This window comes from Dermacentor andersoni, chromosome 1 (assembly GCF_023375885.2).
Source record: "Dermacentor andersoni chromosome 1, qqDerAnde1_hic_scaffold, whole genome shotgun sequence".
Lineage (NCBI taxonomy): Eukaryota > Metazoa > Arthropoda > Arachnida > Ixodida > Ixodidae > Dermacentor > Dermacentor andersoni.
The window spans coordinates 356166986-356185533 of NC_092814.1; the positions used below are offsets into that span (position 1 = coordinate 356166986).

At 49.8% G+C, this 18548-nt stretch overlaps 8 non-coding genes across 8 annotated transcripts; all 8 read right to left on the reverse strand.

Annotated features, from left to right (window-relative positions):
• Positions 1-11585: 11585 nt before the first annotated feature.
• Positions 11586-11658, reverse strand: TRNAK-UUU (transfer RNA lysine (anticodon UUU)). The gene has a single exon. It is a non-coding gene; the product is annotated as a tRNA-Lys (tRNA).
• Positions 11659-12482: 824 nt separating this feature from the next.
• On the reverse strand, positions 12483-12555 carry TRNAK-UUU (transfer RNA lysine (anticodon UUU)). The gene has a single exon. It is a non-coding gene; the product is annotated as a tRNA-Lys (tRNA).
• An 816-nt stretch (positions 12556-13371) lies between these two features.
• Positions 13372-13444, reverse strand: TRNAI-UAU (transfer RNA isoleucine (anticodon UAU)). The gene has a single exon. It is a non-coding gene; the product is annotated as a tRNA-Ile (tRNA).
• An 825-nt stretch (positions 13445-14269) lies between these two features.
• Positions 14270-14342, reverse strand: TRNAK-UUU (transfer RNA lysine (anticodon UUU)). The gene has a single exon. It is a non-coding gene; the product is annotated as a tRNA-Lys (tRNA).
• Positions 14343-15171: 829 nt separating this feature from the next.
• On the reverse strand, positions 15172-15244 carry TRNAK-UUU (transfer RNA lysine (anticodon UUU)). Its single transcript has one exon. It is a non-coding gene; the product is annotated as a tRNA-Lys (tRNA).
• An 817-nt stretch (positions 15245-16061) lies between these two features.
• On the reverse strand, positions 16062-16134 carry TRNAK-UUU (transfer RNA lysine (anticodon UUU)). Its single transcript has one exon. It is a non-coding gene; the product is annotated as a tRNA-Lys (tRNA).
• An 825-nt stretch (positions 16135-16959) lies between these two features.
• On the reverse strand, positions 16960-17032 carry TRNAK-UUU (transfer RNA lysine (anticodon UUU)). Its single transcript has one exon. It is a non-coding gene; the product is annotated as a tRNA-Lys (tRNA).
• An 830-nt stretch (positions 17033-17862) lies between these two features.
• TRNAK-UUU (transfer RNA lysine (anticodon UUU)) lies at positions 17863-17935 on the reverse strand. The gene has a single exon. It is a non-coding gene; the product is annotated as a tRNA-Lys (tRNA).
• Positions 17936-18548: the final 613 nt, after the last annotated feature.

Below are 18548 nucleotides of genomic sequence, written 5' to 3' on the forward strand. Positions count from 1 at the left end.
ATAAATCACGATATAACTTTTTCCGTTTTACACTCCACAAATATGCACTAAAAAAACAAACACGCAAAAAGGAAACACTGAATTATTCCTCTAAAGAAAACACGAACTGGTCCTGGCATTATTTCGGTGCCTACAACGAATTCGGGAAGTGATCTTGACAACTTCATTTGGATAACGGTGCGTAGAAATGGGTCATTTGTGTCTCGAAAAAAGAAGAACCTGTTTACTACTTGACGCAAGAAGAGGTGCGCCAACCCCAGACCACCATCCTTCACGCGCCGGAAGAGATTATCTCGGCTACATCGCTCCCAGCTCGATGCCCACAAGAAAACAGCGAACACGCGGTGCAGTTTCTGCACATTAATCCGAGAGCACTGTAGGACCTGCATTACGTACCAGATCTTTGTTACGAGAAACATGTTGCACGCTGTTGCTTTCGCGAACATTGACAGGTGACCGGCGTTCCATCGGTCGGCCTTTTCTTTTATTTCTTTTGTCCGCTCCTTCTAGTACTCGCTACTGTCCTTGTAGGCATCAAGGGGTGCGCCAAGGTACTTAACTGGCGTCGTGACCCAGGTGACGTTAGAAAAGTGGTCTGGTGTGGACGCCCATCCCCCGTGCCAAAACCCCAAACATTTCTGCCAGTTCACGAAGCTATTAGTGGCATTACCAAACTGTCTGACGATACTCACAGCGTTCAATACACTTTGCGTATCTTTGCAACATACAGCCACATCGTCAGCATATGCCAATAACTTCACCTCTGCTGCTTGGAGGCAAAATCCCTTAATGTATTCATTTTCAATGATGGCCTGACATAGCGTTTCTATGTAAACACAAAACAGGAGTGAGCTGAGTGGACAACCCTGGCGAACGGAGCGCTTCACGTTAATGGGGGCCCCCAGCATTTGATTAATTATAAGTCTCGTATAGGAACTCCGGTACGCCATGTTCACCCCCTCAGTGATTATGTGGCCAAAATTAACATGTTCAAGGATGGTGAGCAATATCTCATGAGAAACGCAATCAAACGCTTTCTCCAAGTGAAGCTGGAGGATCGCAACTGCATCACACATGGCATCACAACACTCCAGCACACACTTCATCTTATGAATGTTAGTGAAGATGGCCCTTCCGCGAATGCCACACGTCTGGTGTGGGCCGACTACTTCCTTAATGACCGACTGCATACGCCGTGCCAGCACCTTCATCAGTATTTTGTAGTCGCAGTTAGTAAGCGCTATGGGTCTATAGGAGGAAAGTTGCTTGAGCTTCTCGGTCTCTTCTGTTTTAGTTATTAGTACTGTATGGGACTGGCCAAAGGATGGTGGAAATATTTTCATTTCGTATGCTTCATTGGAAACTCCGGTTAAGATAGGAGCTAGGTGGTTTTTGAACGATTTGTACCAAGCGGTACAAAGACCGTCTGAACCTGGTGATTTGCCAGCGTTCAGGTCTTCGATGGCCTTTATCACTTCCTGTTCAGTTATTCGCCCTTGCAACGTTTCTTTAACGTCACTCGACAGCTGTGGCATTCGCTGCAAAAATAAGTGCTTGAAACTTTGCATGTTGACGGGCCTGAATGCGAAAAGCTTTTGGAAATGTTCAAAGAAGGCACGCCCTATATTGTTCATATCAGTTACTACCACCCCGTTATATTCGATGGCCTCAATCTGTTTGCGTCTGGAGTGCTTTTTTTCTAGTCCCAGTGCTCTTTTCGAAGGCATTTCCCCGCATGCTAGTCTTTCTGCTCTCGCGCGCACGAGCGCGCCTCGATAACGCTCTTCATCGAAAACCTCGAGCTTTTTCTTAATAGCACGCATATCTTCTTGATAAGCGCCGGGTTGCATGCATTCGAGCGTCACAAATTTTTCCAGTAATGTTTTTAAATCCCTTTCTCTTGCCTTCTCTTCATATCGTAGTACGCTACTTCTTTCAATTGCCTTGATTTTCATAGTTTGTTTCAACGGCTCCCATTCCTCGCCCAACTTCATAGAACTGTCTTTTCCAAAAGAATTCAGAGCATTCACTACCGTTTCGTTAAAAGTATCGTCCCGTAGAAGCTCAGCATTCATTTTCCACAGTTCCCAGACGAATTCTTTTCGTTCTTTTTTGCGGCCCACCCTGCATTTTACCAGGCAGTGGTCAGAAAAGGATACGGCAGTAACTGCATAGTACTGGCATTCTTCTACTAAATGATATGACAGGTAGATACAGTCTAATCGTGCATGACTTATTCCCTGGAAGTGAGTGTACCTCACTTCTCGGTCAGCCCCGAAACACTGAGCGATATCCTCTAATTCAAATTCGTGTATGATCTGCGCCATGATATCGCTGCTTTTGTTGTAAATTACGCGTCGCGTAGACCTATCTTTGATGTTCAATACACAATTGAAGTCCCCAACACAGGCTATCATTTTGTGCACAGAGAAGTGGTGCTTCAAGTTCAAAAAGAAATTTACCCTTTCTTGCACCGTATTAGGCGCATAAATGCACAGCACGCGCCATTGCACATCGCAATAGCTGAAATCACAAACGACAAGTCGACCGGAAGAGCACGAGAAGTAACCGTCTATAACCAGGCCTGGAAGCTTCCCCACGAACAAGACACACCCCGCCGAAGTCCCTAAGGCGTGGCTCACTACCGTATAGTAGTTGTACGTGAACCTTTGCACCATGCTCCTGGTCTCCTCCTCGCAGTCTACCTTGGTTTCTTGCACTGCTAAAACGTCGAGGTCGTGGTCCACTAGCAGTCTATACACCTGACTCTGTTTCCTTTTGGCGGCCAGACCGTGCCGAGGCTAAGCGACGGGTTGGTAGCCATTATTGATGAAAACCGGAGGGGAGAAGGCCCGGAGCATGGTGCTCACCTTAACGTCTAGCTGACCGCTAGACGCCTCCGTGGCCATCCGGTAGCCATCGCCCGAATTCGTCTGTGGTCGTCTTCACCGCGAGCCTACGGTCAGCCTCCAGGTTCGGCTTAGGCTTGAGGGTGGAGCGTCTGCCGGGTAGCGTCTTAGCGGGCGGTGCCTCGGAGTCACCGCCGGCCTTTCCGTCGATTTTCTCCTCCTGCTGGAGGGACCTCTTCACCGGTGCCGAGACGCTTTCGACGCGGGCGCTAGCAGGGGTCGCGTTGTCGGTTTCCGCTGCCTCCGTAGTATCAGTAGCCGGCTGGCGGCTCTCATGTTCTTTCTGGGCCGCCCTGACGCTGATTAGTGTGGTTTCTGGCTCGTTTGGAGGAGGGACATTATTCGGTCGTGCTTCAGTCGGCATGGTCGTCCCGCTCGTTTCTGCCGCCACGTTGCTGTTTCTAGCACCCTTGGCCGCTTCCTCCGCCTCGGTCACGTCCATCATATGTTCTGATGTCGACGGCTCGCTCTGCGCCGAACCCGCGGCTACTGCGTAAGAGCGTACACAGTCTGTGTCGTTGTGTCCAAAAATGGCTGTGGCTTAGCTAAGGTTAAGCCCAGGATTCGAAGCATACTAGCCTTTATTTTAGTTGTTCAACCACTGTTTAGCCTGGTGAACTGCTGTTGCTTGGCTATATTTGGTTCGGCTAGACGAAGAAACAACTCATGCGTTACTCTGCTTTGCCTTCAAGAGTGCAACGCGACAGCGTTCCCGTCGACCCGCCAAGGGGTGTAAGACAATGGGCTACGGCGCAGCGACTACGCGCCCCGCATTGGACGCGGTGAGCGTCGAGCAACGCAGCGTTCGGCGCGGCAACGAAATGTGCGCCTGAGCAAGCGACGCAAGCCTGAGCCTTAAAGGCGGAACCGCATGGCGCGATTTCAGGCGCGATTGACGCGCGGATGGTGGGACGCGCGCGTCATTTTGACGCGTGCCCAGCATGATCCGCCACGAAATCGCGCCGCCGCGTGCTGCTGCTCGGAGTAGAAAAAAACGCGTCGCGCGGCGCGTCCACCAATCAGAGTTCAGGTAAGTCACGTGGCATTTGGTCACGTGGCATTTTGGTTCTTTTTTTGCCACCAGATGGCCTTGCTCTCTGCGCATCTCGACGGAACCTCCTCGGCGGAACTCTTTTTTTTCTCGACAGAACTGGCGCGCGCGTCAAGGAAAACATGTGCTACCGTGATTTCGTTCGCGCATCGTGTTAACCTAAAATGAACAAAGCAACCTTCAACGAGGCCCTAATAACTAAAGTGGAGAAGCGTCGCGTCTCATCGCTAATACTGGCAAGACAATTTGCTAATAATATTACCAGTGTATGGTGTTAGCTCTCTTCTCAACCAAGAAGGCCGCACCCACATGTACCTCCTGACCCGCATTTTTTCTTGCTTCAGTATCAGCATCCCCCTTAATAGTAGCAATCGCCTCTTCTGCTCGGTAGTAAGCGGCCGACCCTCCTTTTTATATGTGAAGTTGTAAACAAGCAGCGGCTTCTCAGCACGCGGAAGGTACATAGTCGCAGTTTCGCACACAATATTGCTGCTTGAAATTAAGCTTGATAAATACACTTCGGAAAGAAATGTCGCTGTCTAATTACACTCAGATTATTTTTATTGTAGTGTTCTGTAAGTTTAAGGGCATATTATATATGCGGTAACAGAGACAATACATGTCTTTGAGAGTTATGTTGTCTGGCAACCGTGAAAACGCGGCGCGAAAGCGCCGCTCCTTTTTTTTCGTACGGGTGCTCGCGCGTCGGCGGCAACGCGGGCGTTTGCCGCCCGTCGCGTTTTTCGCTCGCGAAAAACGCGCCATGCGGTTCCAGCTTTTTCTAAGGCAACACCGCATTCACTAGAGGCGCTTTTGTACCGCTTTGAAGCATCGTACTCGTGGCTCAGTCATTCTGCTTCCGGCTCCCGAGCTGAACGGATCGCGGGATCATGGGCTCCAATGGAGCGGCATATGCGGCTGTTAGCCGCGGCAACAGGCTTTCGACGGAAGAAGATAAGGATTACCAGATAATTTTGCCTCGGCTACCTACAGGACGTATTGTTTTAAACACAGTTTTTTTGCACGGCGACGCTCGTGTTCGCCAGTTTCGTGTAGAAGATTTTCGAGACGCGCTTCAAGCTGTTGGTATGCTCTCTGGCGTCGTCGCCCTTGGAGCATACCAAATCAACCATGTATGGGCGGTGACGATGAAGACAGCCGAGGCTGCAGAAAAGCTGGCGGCCCTGAAGGAGCTGCAGGTGAAGGGGCGTCGCTGCCTGGTCATCGACCCCAAGGAACAACAGGTGAAGCTTCGTATCCACTGGCTTCTGCATGGGGTGGACGACGAAGACATGAAGACCGCGCTGGCCTCCTTCGGCAAAGTGACGGAAGTGACCCGGGAGCGCTGGCGAGTGGATGGCGTTTCCGACAAGGGCTCGACGACCCGAGCAGTGCTGCTGCAGCTGAAGGCAGGAATGAAAGTCGACGACCTGCCCCACCAGATCCGCGTCGCCGGCGAGCTTGCGCTGGTGGTAGCCGCAGGACGTCCCATGCAGTGCCTGCGCTGCCGGGGCTCTGGCCACGTTCGTCGTGAACGCAAAGTTCCCCGTTGCTCGCGGTGCAGGCTTTTTGGACACAACGACGCCGACTGTGTGCGTTCATACGCAGTAGCCGCGGGTTCGGCGGAGAGCGAGCCGTCGACGTTAGACCATGTAATGGACGTGACCGAGGCGGAGGAAGCGGCCACGGGAGCTGGAAACGGCAAAGTGGCGGCAGAAACCGACGCGACGACCAAGCAAGCCGAAGGAGGAAGGAATATCCCTCCCCCCAAAGAACCAGCAGCTACAGTCGAGAGCGTGAAGACGGCCCCGCAAGAAAATGAGAGCTACCAGCCAGTTACGGATGCAACGCAGGCAGAGGCGGACGACAACGCGACCCCTGTTAGCGCCCGCGCCGAATCCGTCTCGGCACCGGTCAAGAGATCCCTGCAGCACGAGGAGAAAGTCGACGGAAAGGCCGGCAGTGACTCCGAGGCACCACCCGCTAAGACGCTACCTGGAAGGCGCTCCACCCTCAAGCCTAAGCCGAACCTGGAGACTGACCGTAGGCTTACCCCGAAGCCGACCAAAGAGGAACCCGGGCGACGGCCACCGGATGGCCACGGAGGCGTCTAGCGGTCAGCTAGACGTTAAGGTGAGCACCATGCTCCGGGCCTTCTCCCCTCCGGTTTTCACCAATAATGGCTACCAACCCGTCGCTTAGCCTCGGCACGCTAAACGTTCGAGGTCTGGCCGCCAAAAGGAAACAGAGTCAGGTTTACAGACTACTAGTGGACCACGACCTCGACGTTTTAGCCGTGCAAGAAACCAAGGTAGACGGCGAGGAGGAGACCGGGAGCATGGTGCAAAGGTTCACGTATAACTACTATACGGTAGTGAGCCACGCCTTAGGGAATTCGGCAGGGTGTGTGCTGTTCGTGAGGAAGCTCCCTGGTCTTGTTATAGATGGTTACTTCTCCTGTACTTCTGGTCGACTTGTCTTTTGTGACTTCAGCTATTGTAATGTCCAATGGCGCGTGTTTTGCTTTTATGCGTCTAATACTGTGCAAGAGAGGGCAAATTTCTTTTTGAGTTTAAAGCATCATTTACATGTGCAAAAAATGATAGCCTGTGTAGGCGACTTCAACTGCGTATTGAAAGCTGAGGATAGGTCTACGCGTCGCGTGGTTTGTGACAAAAGTAGTGATATCCTGGCGCAGATTACACACGAATTCGAATTAGAAGATATCGCAGAATGTTTTCGCGGTCACGGACACGTAATCTACACTCACTTTCAGGGCACAAGTCACGCACGCTTAGACCGTATCTATCTTTCATATGATTTAGTTGAAAAATGCCAGTGCTACACAGTTACGGCCATATCATATTCTGACCACTGCCTGGTAAAATGCACGGTGGGCAGGAAGAAAGAACGAAACAAGTTCGTCTGGGAACTGTGGAAATTGAATGCAGAGCTGTTACAGGATGAAACTTTTAACGAAAATGTAGTGGCTGCTCTGAATTCTTTTGGAGCAGACAGTTCTACGAAATTTGGTGAGGAATGGGAGTTGCTGAAGCAAAGCATTAAATTGAAGGCAATCGAAAGAAGTAGCGTACTGCGATATGAACAAAAGGCCAGAGAAAAGGATTTAACAACATTGCTAGAAAAATTTGCGAAGCTTGAATGCATGCAACCTGGCGCCTATCAACAAGATATGCGCGCCGTTAAGAAGAAGCTCGAGGAATTCGACGAAGATCGCTTCCGAGGTGCGCTAGTGCGCGCCAGAGCAGAAAGGCTATCATGCGGGGAAACGCCAACGAAAAGAGCACTGGGGCTAGAAAAAAAGCACTCGAGACGTAAGCAGATTGAGGCTATCGAATATGAAGGGGTGGTATTAACGGATAACAATGATATAGGGCGTGCTTTCTTTGAGCATTACAAAGAACGTTTTGCATTCAGGCCTGTCAACATGCACGATTTCAAGAAATTATTTTTGCAACGAATCCCACAGCTGTCGAGTGAGGTTAAAGAAACCTTAGAACGACCATTAACAGAACAAGAAGTGATGAAAGCCATCGAAGACCTGAATCCAGGGAAGTCGCCAGGTCCAGACGGTCTTTGTGCCGCTTGGTACAAATCGTTCAAAAGCCACCTAGCTCCTATCTTAACAGCAGTTTTCAATGAAGCATATGAACTGAAAATACTTCCACCATCCTTTGGCCAGTCCCATACAGTACTAATACCGAAAACAGAAGAGACCGAAAAGCTCAAGCAACTTTCCTCCTACAGACCCATAGCGCTTACTAACTGCGACTACAAAATGTTGATGAAGGTGTTGGCACGACGGGTCCAGTCAGTTATTCAGGAAGTAGTCGGCCCACACAAGACGTGTGGTATTCGTGGACGAACCATTTTCACTAACATCCATAAAATGAAGTGTGTGCTGGAGTGTTGTGACGCCATGTGCGATGCAGTAGCCATCCTCCAGCTAGACTTGGAGAAGGCGTTTGATTGTGTTTCTCACGACATATTGCTTACCATCCTTGAACACGTTAATTTTGGCCACATAATCGCTGAAGGGGTGACCATGGTGTACTGGAGCTGCTATACCAGACTTATAATTAATCAGATGTTGGGGGCCCCCATTAACGTGAAGCGCTCCGTTCGCCAGGGTTGTCCACTCAGTCCACTCCTGTTTTGTGTCTACATAGAAACGCTATGTCTGGCCATCATCGAAAATGAATGTATTAAGGGGTTTAGTCTTCAATCTGCAGAAGTGAAGCTACTGGCATACGCTGACGATGTGGCTGTGTGCTGTAAAGACAAACAAAGTGTATTGAATACAGTTAATAGCGTCAAAAAGTTTGGTAACGTCACTAACAGCTACGTTAACTGGCAGAAATGTTTGGGGTTTTGGCATGGAAGATGGGCGTCTACACCAGACCACTTTTCGAACGTAAACTGGGTCACAACGCCAGTTAGGTACCTTGGAGCACCCCTTGATGCCTACAAGGACAGTAGCGAGTACTGGAAGGAGCGTACAAAAGAACTAAAAGAAAAAGCCGACCGATGGAACGCCTGTCACTTGTCAATGTTCGCGAGAGCTACAGCGTGCAACATGTTTCTCGTGTCAAAGATCTGGTACGTAATGCAGGTCCTACAGTGCTCTCGTATTAATGTGCAGAAACTGCACCGCGTGTTCGCTGTATTCGTGTGGGCATCGAGCTGGGAGCGATGCAGCCGAGATAATCTCTTCCGACGTGTGAAGGATGGCGGTCTGGGGTTGGCGCACCTTTTCTTGCGTCAACTGGTAAATAGATTCTCCTTCTTTCGAGATACAAACGACCCATTTCTGCGCACGGTGATCCAAATGAGGCTGTCAAGATCACTTCCCGAATTCGTTGTAGGTACGGAAATAATGCCAGGACCAGTCCGTGGTTTCTTTCGGGAAATAGTTCAGAGTGTTTCTTTTTTGCGTGTTCGGTTTTCAAGTGCATATTTGTGGAATGTAAAACGGAAAAAGTTATATCGTGATTTATGTGACAGTGTTTTGCTGGTACATATGTACAGAGCCCCGTACAGTGGAGGCCCAGGCCTAGATGTATTGAAAAGGGTGAAGAAGATGCCAGTTCAACCAGCCACTAAATCGTTCTTTTTTCAATTACACACCGGTACTCTACCTGTTAAAATCTTCCTTGAACAACGTGGGTTCTACATGCCATGGGGAACCCACTGCCTTATATGTAAAAAAACAGAAAGCATAGATCACGTCTTCATCCACTGTTGGGAAGGGGTCTTTTTCTGGGACGTGTTACAAAGGACTCTAAAAAAGGAGCTACCTATAGATCCCCACGGAATCAGGTTTCTGCCAGTATATGACGACGAAGGTTTCCCGTACGACGTCATCATGCTTACGGGCCTCCACTGTTTATGGCGCGCAAGAATGGCGAGTTACCATTGTGACCCGGAGGCCCGACCGGCGCGTCTGTACTTTTGTGAATCCATGCAATGGTATGTGGAAGTGATCAAGTTGCAACAGCCTGTTCCTGAGTGGCTGTCGAGGGTTGAACCCCTTACAGCACTAAAGGAATTTTAATCCGACAACGTCGTGCCACAGTAGCGGACGGCAGCGAATGTAAATATTACTGTTCTGTGTTCCGTTTGTGTATTCATCCCTTTTTGCTTCTTTGGTCTTTGTTTATATCATTTAGGAATTTGTGTTGTGATATGTCGAGGACTGGCAATAAAGAAAAAAAAAATAGTACTCGTGGCTCAGTGGTAGCGTCTCCGTCTCACACTCCGGAGACCCTGGTTCGATTCCCACCCAGCCCATCTTGCAAGAGTTGAGCCAAAGCCACCTAAAAACAAGCGCAGCTGCTTATATACCGCCACGACGCCGCGAGCGACGGCGCGAGTTGGAGCCCCGTTTCTCCTCTGTCGTGACGTCACGGTGTCACGTGGTCAGCCTTGAAGGCGACGCCGCGAGCGACGGCGCGAGTTGGAGCCCCGATTCTCCTCTGTCGTGACGTCACGGTGTCACGTGGTATGGCATGGGGTCAAAGGTCATTGAAGGCGACACCGCCGCGCCTGAGGAGTTGGGTTGAGCTCTATTAATATGCTTCGCATAAAAAGCCTGCACCGGGAACAACGGGGAACCTTGCATTCTCGTCGAACGTGACCAGAGCCCCGGCAGCGCGCAGGCACAGCATGGGGCGACCTGGGGCTACCACCAGCGCAAGCTCGCCGGCGACGCGGATCTGGTGGGGCAGGTCGTCAACTTTCATTCCAGCCTTCAGCTGCAGCAGAATTGCTCGGGTCGTCGAGCCCTTGTCGGAAACGCCATCCACTCGCCAGCGCTCCCGGGTCACTTCCGTCGCTTTGCCGAAGGAGGCCAGCGCGCTCTTGACGTCTTCGTCGTCCACCCCATGCAGAAGCCAGTGGATACGAAGCTCCTTCACCTGCAGCTCCTTCAGGGCCGCCAGCTTTTGGGCAGCCTCGCCTGTTTTCATCGTCACCGCCCATACATGGTTGATTTGGTACGCTCCAAGGGCGACGACGCCAGAGAGCATACCTACAGCTTGAAGCGCGTCTCGAAAATCCTCTACGCGAAACGGGCGAACACGAGCGTCACCGTGCAAAAAAACTGTGTTTAAAACTATACGTCGTGTAGGTAGCCGAGGCAAAATAATCTGGTAATCCTTATCTTCCTCCGTCCAAAGCCTGTTGCCGCATCTAACAGCCGCATATGCCGCTCCATTGGAGCCCATGATCCTACGATCCGTTCAGCTCGGGAGCCGGAAGCAGAATGCCTGAGCTACTCGAGCTTGGAAGGAATGCTGCCGAAACTTTTCTCTGCATAGAAAAAGTACTATTGCGAAAGAAAGAGAAGCTAAGCCGTTATCCAAGGCTGTTAGGTTCAAAGCCAAACAGTTCACCAATCTGAGCTACTCGCAGCAGCTCAGAAGGATTCAAAACTTTCGTACACATAGAAAAAGGAAACTCTCAGTGCCCTTCCACTTTGTGAAGAAGGATTACTAGCGAAGCTGTGTATGAAGGCCCCGTAATGGCAAACTCCATCTCCGCCGCGGGTCATCTCAGCATTGCAATATCTTTGGGATCGGAGCACGTGTGGGGACTGCTTAACGTCTTTTTCATCTGCGCCGCGGGTCGGGCCGGCATTGCACTACCTTCGGGATCGGACCTCCTATGGGGACTGCTTAACGTCTGCTTCATCTCCGCTGCGGGTCGGCCCGAGATTGCACTACCTTCGGGATCGGGCCACGTATGGGGAGTTTTTTTTTTTTTCTTTTTTTTTTGCTTACCACGCCAATGGCACGAATATTTCCTTGGATGGTCGAGGTATACAGCTTCACTGTAAAATTTAGCCTCGCCCGAATAGGAGCACAGACTCTGGACCGTTATGTTAAAAGCCTAAAGCTGAGTTTCTAGAGCTTTTAAGGAACGCTGCCCAAACTTTCGTCTGCTTAGAAAAAGAACTATTGGGAAAGAAAAACACGCTAAGCCATCGTCAAGGCCCGTTGCGGTAGGAGCTTAACAGTCCACGACACAGAGTTTCTTGCACCAGCCACGAAGGATTCAAACCTTTCGTACGCATAGAAAGGTGAAAAAAGAAAAGGTTACAGTGACGCCCGAGCAGGGGCTCGAACCCTGGACCGTTAGGTTAAAAGCCTAACGCTCTACCGACTGAGCTACTCGGGCTTGGAAGGGATGCTGCCGAAACTTTTCTCTGCATAGAAAAAGTACTATTGCGAAAGAAAGAGAAGCTAAGCCGTTATCCAAGGCTGTTAGGTTGAAAGCCAAACAGTTCACCAATCTGAGCTACTCGCAGCAGCTCAGGAGGATTCAAAACTTTCGTACACATAGAAAAAGGAAACTCTCAGTGGCCTTCCACTCTGCGAAGAAGGAATACTAGCGAAGCTGTGTATGAAGGCCCCTTAATGGCAAACTCCATCTCCGCCGCGGGTCGTTTCAGCATTGCAATATCTTTGGGATCGGAGCACGTATGGGGACTGCTTAACGTCTTTTTCATCTCCGCCGCGGGTCGGGCCGGCATTGCACTACCTTCGGAATCGGTCCACCTATGGGGACTGCTTAACGTCTGCTTCATCTCCGCCGCGGGTCGGCCCGAGATTGCACTATCTTCGGGATCGGGTCACGTATGGGGAGTTTTTTTTTTTTTTTTGCTTACCACGCCAACGGCACGAATATTTCCTTGGATGGTCGAGGTATACAGTTTCACTGTAAAATTTAGCCTCGCCCGAATAGGAGCACAGACTCTGGACCGTTATGTTAAAAGCCTAAAGCTCCAAGGCTGAGTTTCTAGAGCTTTTAAGGAACGCTGCCCAAACTTTCGTCTGCTTAGAAAAAGAACTATTGGGAAAGAAAAACACGCTAAGCCATTTGTCAAGGCCCGTTGCGGTAGGAGCTTAACATTCCACGACACAGAGCTTCTTGCACCAGCCACGAAGGATTCAAACCTTTCGTACGCATAGAAAGGAGAAAAGAAAAAAAGATTACAGTGACGCCCGAGCAGGGGCTCGAACCCTGGACCGTTAGGTTAAAAGCCTAACGCTCTACCGACTGAGCTACTCGGGCTTGGAAGGGATGCTGCCGAAACTTTTCTCTGCATAGAAAAAGTACTATTGCGAAAGAAAGAGAAGCTAAGCCGTTATCCAAGGCTGTTAGGTTGAAAGCCAAACAGTTCACCAATCTGAGCTACTCGCAGCAGCTCAGGAGGATTCAAAACTTTCGTGCACATAGAAAAAGGAAACTCTCAGTGGCCTTCCACTTTGCGAAGAAGGAATACTAGCGAAGCTGTGTATGAAGGTCCCTTAATGGCAAACACCATCTGCACCGCGGGTCGTTTCAGCATTGCAATATCTTTGGGATCGGAGCACGTATGGGGACTGCTTAACGTCTCTTTCATCTCCGCCGCAGGTCGGGCCGGCATTGCACTACCCTCGGGATCGGCCCACCTATGGGGACTGCTTAACTTCTGCTTCGTCTCCGCCGCGGGTCGGCCCGAGATTGCACTATCTTGGGGATCGGTCCACGTATGGGGTGTTTGTTTTTTTGCTTACCACGCCAACGGCAGGAATATTTCCTTGGATGGTCGAGGTGTACAGCTTCACTGTAAAATTTAGCCTCGCCCGAATAGGAGCACAGACCCTGGACCGTTAGGTTAAAAGCCTAAAGCTCTAAGGCTGAGTTTCTAGAGCTTGTAAGGAACGCTGCCCAAACTTTCGTCAGCTTAGAAAAAGAACTATTGGGAAAGAAAAACACGCCAAGCCATTGTCAAGGCGCGTTGCGTTAGAAGTTTAACAGTCCGCGACACAGCGCTTCTTGCACCAGCCCTGAAGGATTCAAACCTTTCGTACGCATAGAAAGGTGAAAAAAAAAAGGTGACAGTGACGCCCGAGCAGGGGCTCGGACCCTGGACCGTTAGGTTATAAGCCTAACGCTCTACCGACTGAGCTACTCGGGCTTGGAAGGGATGCTGCTGAAACTTTTCTCTGCATAGAAAAAGTACTATTGCGAAAGAAAGAGAAGCTAAGCCGTTATCCAAGGCTGTTAGGTTGAAAGCCAAACAGTTCACCAATCTGAGCTACTCGCAGCAGCTCAGCAGGATTCAAAACTTTCGTACACATAGAAAAAGGAAACTCTCAGTGGCCTTCCACTCTGCGAAGAAGGAATACTAGCGAAGCTGTGTATGAAGGCCCCTTAATGGCAAACTCCATCTCCGCCGCGGGTCGTTTCAGCATTGCAATATCTTTGGGATCGGAGCACGTATGGGGACTGCTTAACGTCTCTTTCATCTCCGCCGCGGGTCGGGCCGGCATTGCACTACCCTCGAGATCGGTCCACCTATGGGGACTGCTTAACTTCTGCTTCGTCTCCGCCGCGGGTCGGCCCGAGATTGCACTATCTTGGGGATCGGCCCACGTATGGGGAGTTTTTTTTTTTTTTTTTTTGCTTACCACGCCAATGGCACGAATATTTCCTTGGATGGTCGAGGTATACAGCTTCACTGTAAAATTTAGCCTCACCCGAATAGGAGCACAGACTCTGGATTGTTATGTTAAAAGCCTAAAGCTCTAAGGCTGAGTTTCTAGAGCTTTTAAGGAACGCTGCCCAAACTTTCGTCTGCTTAGAAAAAGCACTATTGGGAAAGAAAAACGCGCTAAGCCATCGTCAAGGCCCGTTGCGGTAGGAGCTTAACAGTCCACGACACAGAGTTTCTTGCACCAGCCACGAAGGATTCAAACCTTTCGTACGCATAGAAAGGTGAAAAAAGAAAAGGTTACAGTGACGCCCGAGCAGGGGCTCGAACCCTGGAGCGTTAGGTTAAAAGCCTAACGCTCTACCGACTGAGCTACTCGGGCTTGGAAGGAATGTTGCCGAAACTTTTCTCTGCATAGAAAAAGTACTATTGCGAAAGAAAGAAAAGCTAAGCCGTTATCCAAGGCTGTTAGGTTGAAAGCCAAACAGTTCACCAATCTGAGCCACTCGCAGCAGCTCAGCAGGATTCAAAACTTTCGTACACATAGAAAAAGGAAACTCTCAGTGGCCTTCCACTCTGCGAAGAAGGAATACTAGCGAAGCTGTGTATGAAGGCCCCTTAATGGCAAACTCCATCTCCGCCGCGGGTCGTTTCAGCATTGCAATATCTTTGGGATCGGAGCACGTATGGGGACTGCTTAACGTCTTTTTCATCTCCGCCGCGGGTCGGGCCGGCATTGCACTACCTTCGGAATCGGTCCACCTATGGGGACTGCTTAACGTCTGCTTCATCTCCGCCGCGGGTCGGCCCGAGATTGCACTATCTTCGGGATCGGGCCACGTATGGGGAGTTTTTTTTTTTTTTTTGCTTACCACGCCAACGGCACGAATATTTCCTTGGATGGTCGAGGTATACAGCTTCACTGTAAAATTTAGCCTCGCCCGAATAGGAGCACAGACTCTGGACCGTTATGTTAAAAGCCTAAAGATCCAAGGCTGAGTTTCTAGAGCTTTTAAGGAACGCTGCCCAAACTTTCGTCTGCTTAGAAAAAGAACTATTGGGAAAGAAAAACACGCTAAGCCATTTGTCAAGGCCCGTTGCGGTAGGAGCTTAACAGTCCACGACACAGAGCTTCTTGCACCAGCCACGAAGGATTCAAACCTTTCGTACGCATAGAAAGGTGAAAAAAAAAAAAAAAAAGATTACAGTGACGCCCGAGCAGGGGCTCGAACCCTGGACCGTTAGGTTAAAAGCCTAACGCTCTACCGACTGAGCTACTCGGGCTTGGAAGGGATGCTGCCGAAACTTTTCTCTGCATAGAAAAAGTACTATTGCGAAAGAAAGAGAAGCTAAGCCGTTATCCAAGGCTGTTAGGTTGAAAGCCAAACAGTTCACCAATCTGAGCTACTCGCAGCAGCTCAGGAGGATTCAAAACTTTCGTGCACATAGAAAAAGGAAACTCTCAGTGGCCTTCCACTTTGCGAAGAAGGAATACTAGCGAAGCTGTGTATGAAGGTCCCTTAATGGCAAACACCATCTGCACCGCGGGTCGTTTCAGCATTGCAATATCTTTGGGATCGGAGCACGTATGGGGACTGCTTAACGTCTCTTTCATCTCCGCCGCGGGTCGGGCCGGCATTGCACTACCCTCGGGATCGGCCCACCTATGGGGACTGCTTAACTTCTGCTTCGTCTCCGCCGCGGGTCGGCCCGAGATTGCACTATCTTGGGGATCGGTCCACGTATGGGGTGTTTGTTTTTTTGCTTACCACGCCAACGGCAGGAATATTTCCTTGGATGGTCGAGGTGTACAGCTTCACTGTAAAATTTAGCCTCGCCCGAATAGGAGCACAGACCCTGGACCGTTAGGTTAAAAGCCTAAAGCTCTAAGGCTGAGTTTCTAGAGCTTGTAAGGAACGCTGCCCAAACTTTCGTCAGCTTAGAAAAAGAACTATTGGGAAAGAAAAACACGCCAAGCCATTGTCAAGGCGCGTTGCGTTAGAAGTTTAACAGTCCGCGACACAGCGCTTCTTGCACCAGCCCTGAAGGATTCAAACCTTTCGTACGCATAGAAAGGTGAAAAAAGAAAAGGTTACAGTGACGCCCGAGCAGGGGCTCGAACCCTGGACCGTTAGGTTAAAAGCCTAACGCTCTACCGACTGAGCTACTCGGGCTTGGAAGGAATGCTGCCGAAACTTTCCTCTGCATAGAAAAAGTACTATTGCGAAAGAAAGAAAAGCTTAGCCGTTATCCAAGGCTGTTAGGTTGAAAGCCAAACAGTTCACCAATCGGAGCTACTCGAAGCAGCTCAGGAGGATTCAAAACTTTCGTACACATAGAAAAAGGAAACTCTCAGTCGCCTTCCACTCTGCGAAGAAGGAATACTAGCGAAGCTGTGTATGAAGGCCCCTTAATGGCAAACTCCATCTCCGCCGCGGGTCGTTTCAGCATTGCAATATCTTTGGGATCGGAGCACGTATGGGGACTGCTTAACGTCTTTTTCATCTCCGCCGCGGGTCGGGCCGGCATTGCACTACCTTCGGGATCGGACCACCTATGGGGACTGCTTAACGTCTGCATTATCTCCGCCGCGGGTCGGCCCGAGACTTCACTACCTTCGGGATCGGGCCACGTATGGGGAGTTTTTTTTTTTTTTTTTTTGCTTACCACGCCAATGGCACGAATATTTCCTTGGATGGTCGAGGTAGACAGCTTCACTGTAAAATTTAGCCTCGCCCGAATAGGAGCACAGACTCTGGACCGTTATGTTAAAAGCCTAAAGCTCTAAGGCTGAGTTTCTAGAGCTTTTAAGGAACGCTGCCCAAACTTTCGTCTGCTTAGAAAAAGAACTATTGGGAAAGAAAAACACGCTAAGCCATCGTCAAGGCCCGTTGCGGTAGGAGCTTAACAGTCCACGACACAGAGCTTCTTGCACCAGCCACGAAGGATTCAAACCTTTGGTACGCATAGAAAGGTGAAAAAAGAAAAGGTTACAGTGACGCCCGAGCAGGGGCTCGAACCCTGGACCGTTAGGTTAAAAGCCTAACGCTCTATCGATTGAGCTACTCGGGCTTGGAAGGAATGCTGCCGAAACTTTTCTCTGCATAGAAAAAGTACTATTGCGAAAGAAAGAAAAGCTAAGCCGTTATCCAAGGCTGTTAGGTTGAAAGCCAAACTGTTCACCAATCTGAGCTACTCGAAGCAGCTCAGGAGGATTCAAAACTTTCGTACACATAGAAAAAGGAAACTCTCAGTCGCCTTCCACTCTGCGAAGAAGGAATACTAGCGAAGCTGTGTATGAAGGTCCCTTAATGGCAAACACCATCTGCACCGCGGGTCGTTTCAGCATTGCAATATCTTTGGGATCGGAGCACGTATGGGGACTGCTTAACGTCTCTTTCATCTCCGCCGCGGGTCGGGCCGGCATTGCACTACCTTCGGAATCGGTCCACCTATGGGGACTGCTTAACGTCTGCTTCATCTCCGCCGCGGGTCGGCCCGAGACTGCACTACCTTCGGGATCGGGCCACGTATGGGGAGTTTTTTTTGTTTTTTTTTTTTTTTGCTTACCACGCCAATGGCACGAATATTTCCTTGGATGGTCGAGGTATACAGCTTCACTGTAAAATTTAGCCTCGCCCGAATAGGAGCACAGACTCTGGACGGTTATGTTAAAAGCCTAAAGCTCTAAGGCTGAGTTTCTAGAGCTTTTAAGGAACGCTGCCCAAACTTTCGTCTGCTTAGAAAAAGAACTATTGGGAAAGAAAAACACGCTAAGCCATCGTCAAGGCCCGTTGCGGTAGGAGCTTAACAGTCCACGACACAGAGCTTCTTGCACCAGCCACGAAGGATTCAAACCTTTGGTACGCATAGAAAGGTGAAAAAAGAAAAGGTTACAGTGACGCCCGAGCAGGGGCTCGAACCCTGGACCGTTAGGTTAAAAGCCTAACGCTCTACCGACTGAGCTACTCGGGCTTTTTTTTTTTTTTTTCTTTATTGCCAATCCTCGACATGTCACCACAACACACATTCCTTAAATGATATAAACAAAGACCAAAGAAGCAAAAACGAATGAATACACAAACGGAACAAAGAACAGTAATATTTACATTCGTTGCCGTCCGCTACTGTGGCACGACGTTGTCGGATTAAAATTCCTTTAGTGCTGTAAGGGGTTCAACCCTCGACAGCCACTCAGGAACAGGCTGTTGCAACTTCTGCACTTCCACATACCGTTGCATGCATTCCCGGAAGTATACACGCGCTGGTCGGGCATCCGGGTCACAATGGTAGCCCGCCATTCTTGCGCGCCATAAACAGTGGAGGCCCGTAAGCATGATGACGTCGTACGGGAAACCTTCGTCGTCATATACTGGCAGAAACCTGATTCCGTGGGGATCTATAGGTAGCTCTTTTTTTAGAGTCCTTTGTAACACGTCCCAGAAAAAGACCCCTTCCCAACAGTGGATGAAGACATGATCTATGCTTTCTGCTTTTTTACATATAAGGCAGTGGGTTCCCCATGGCATGTAGAACCCACGTTGTTCAAGAAAGATTTTAACAGGTAGAGTACCGGTGTGTAATTTAA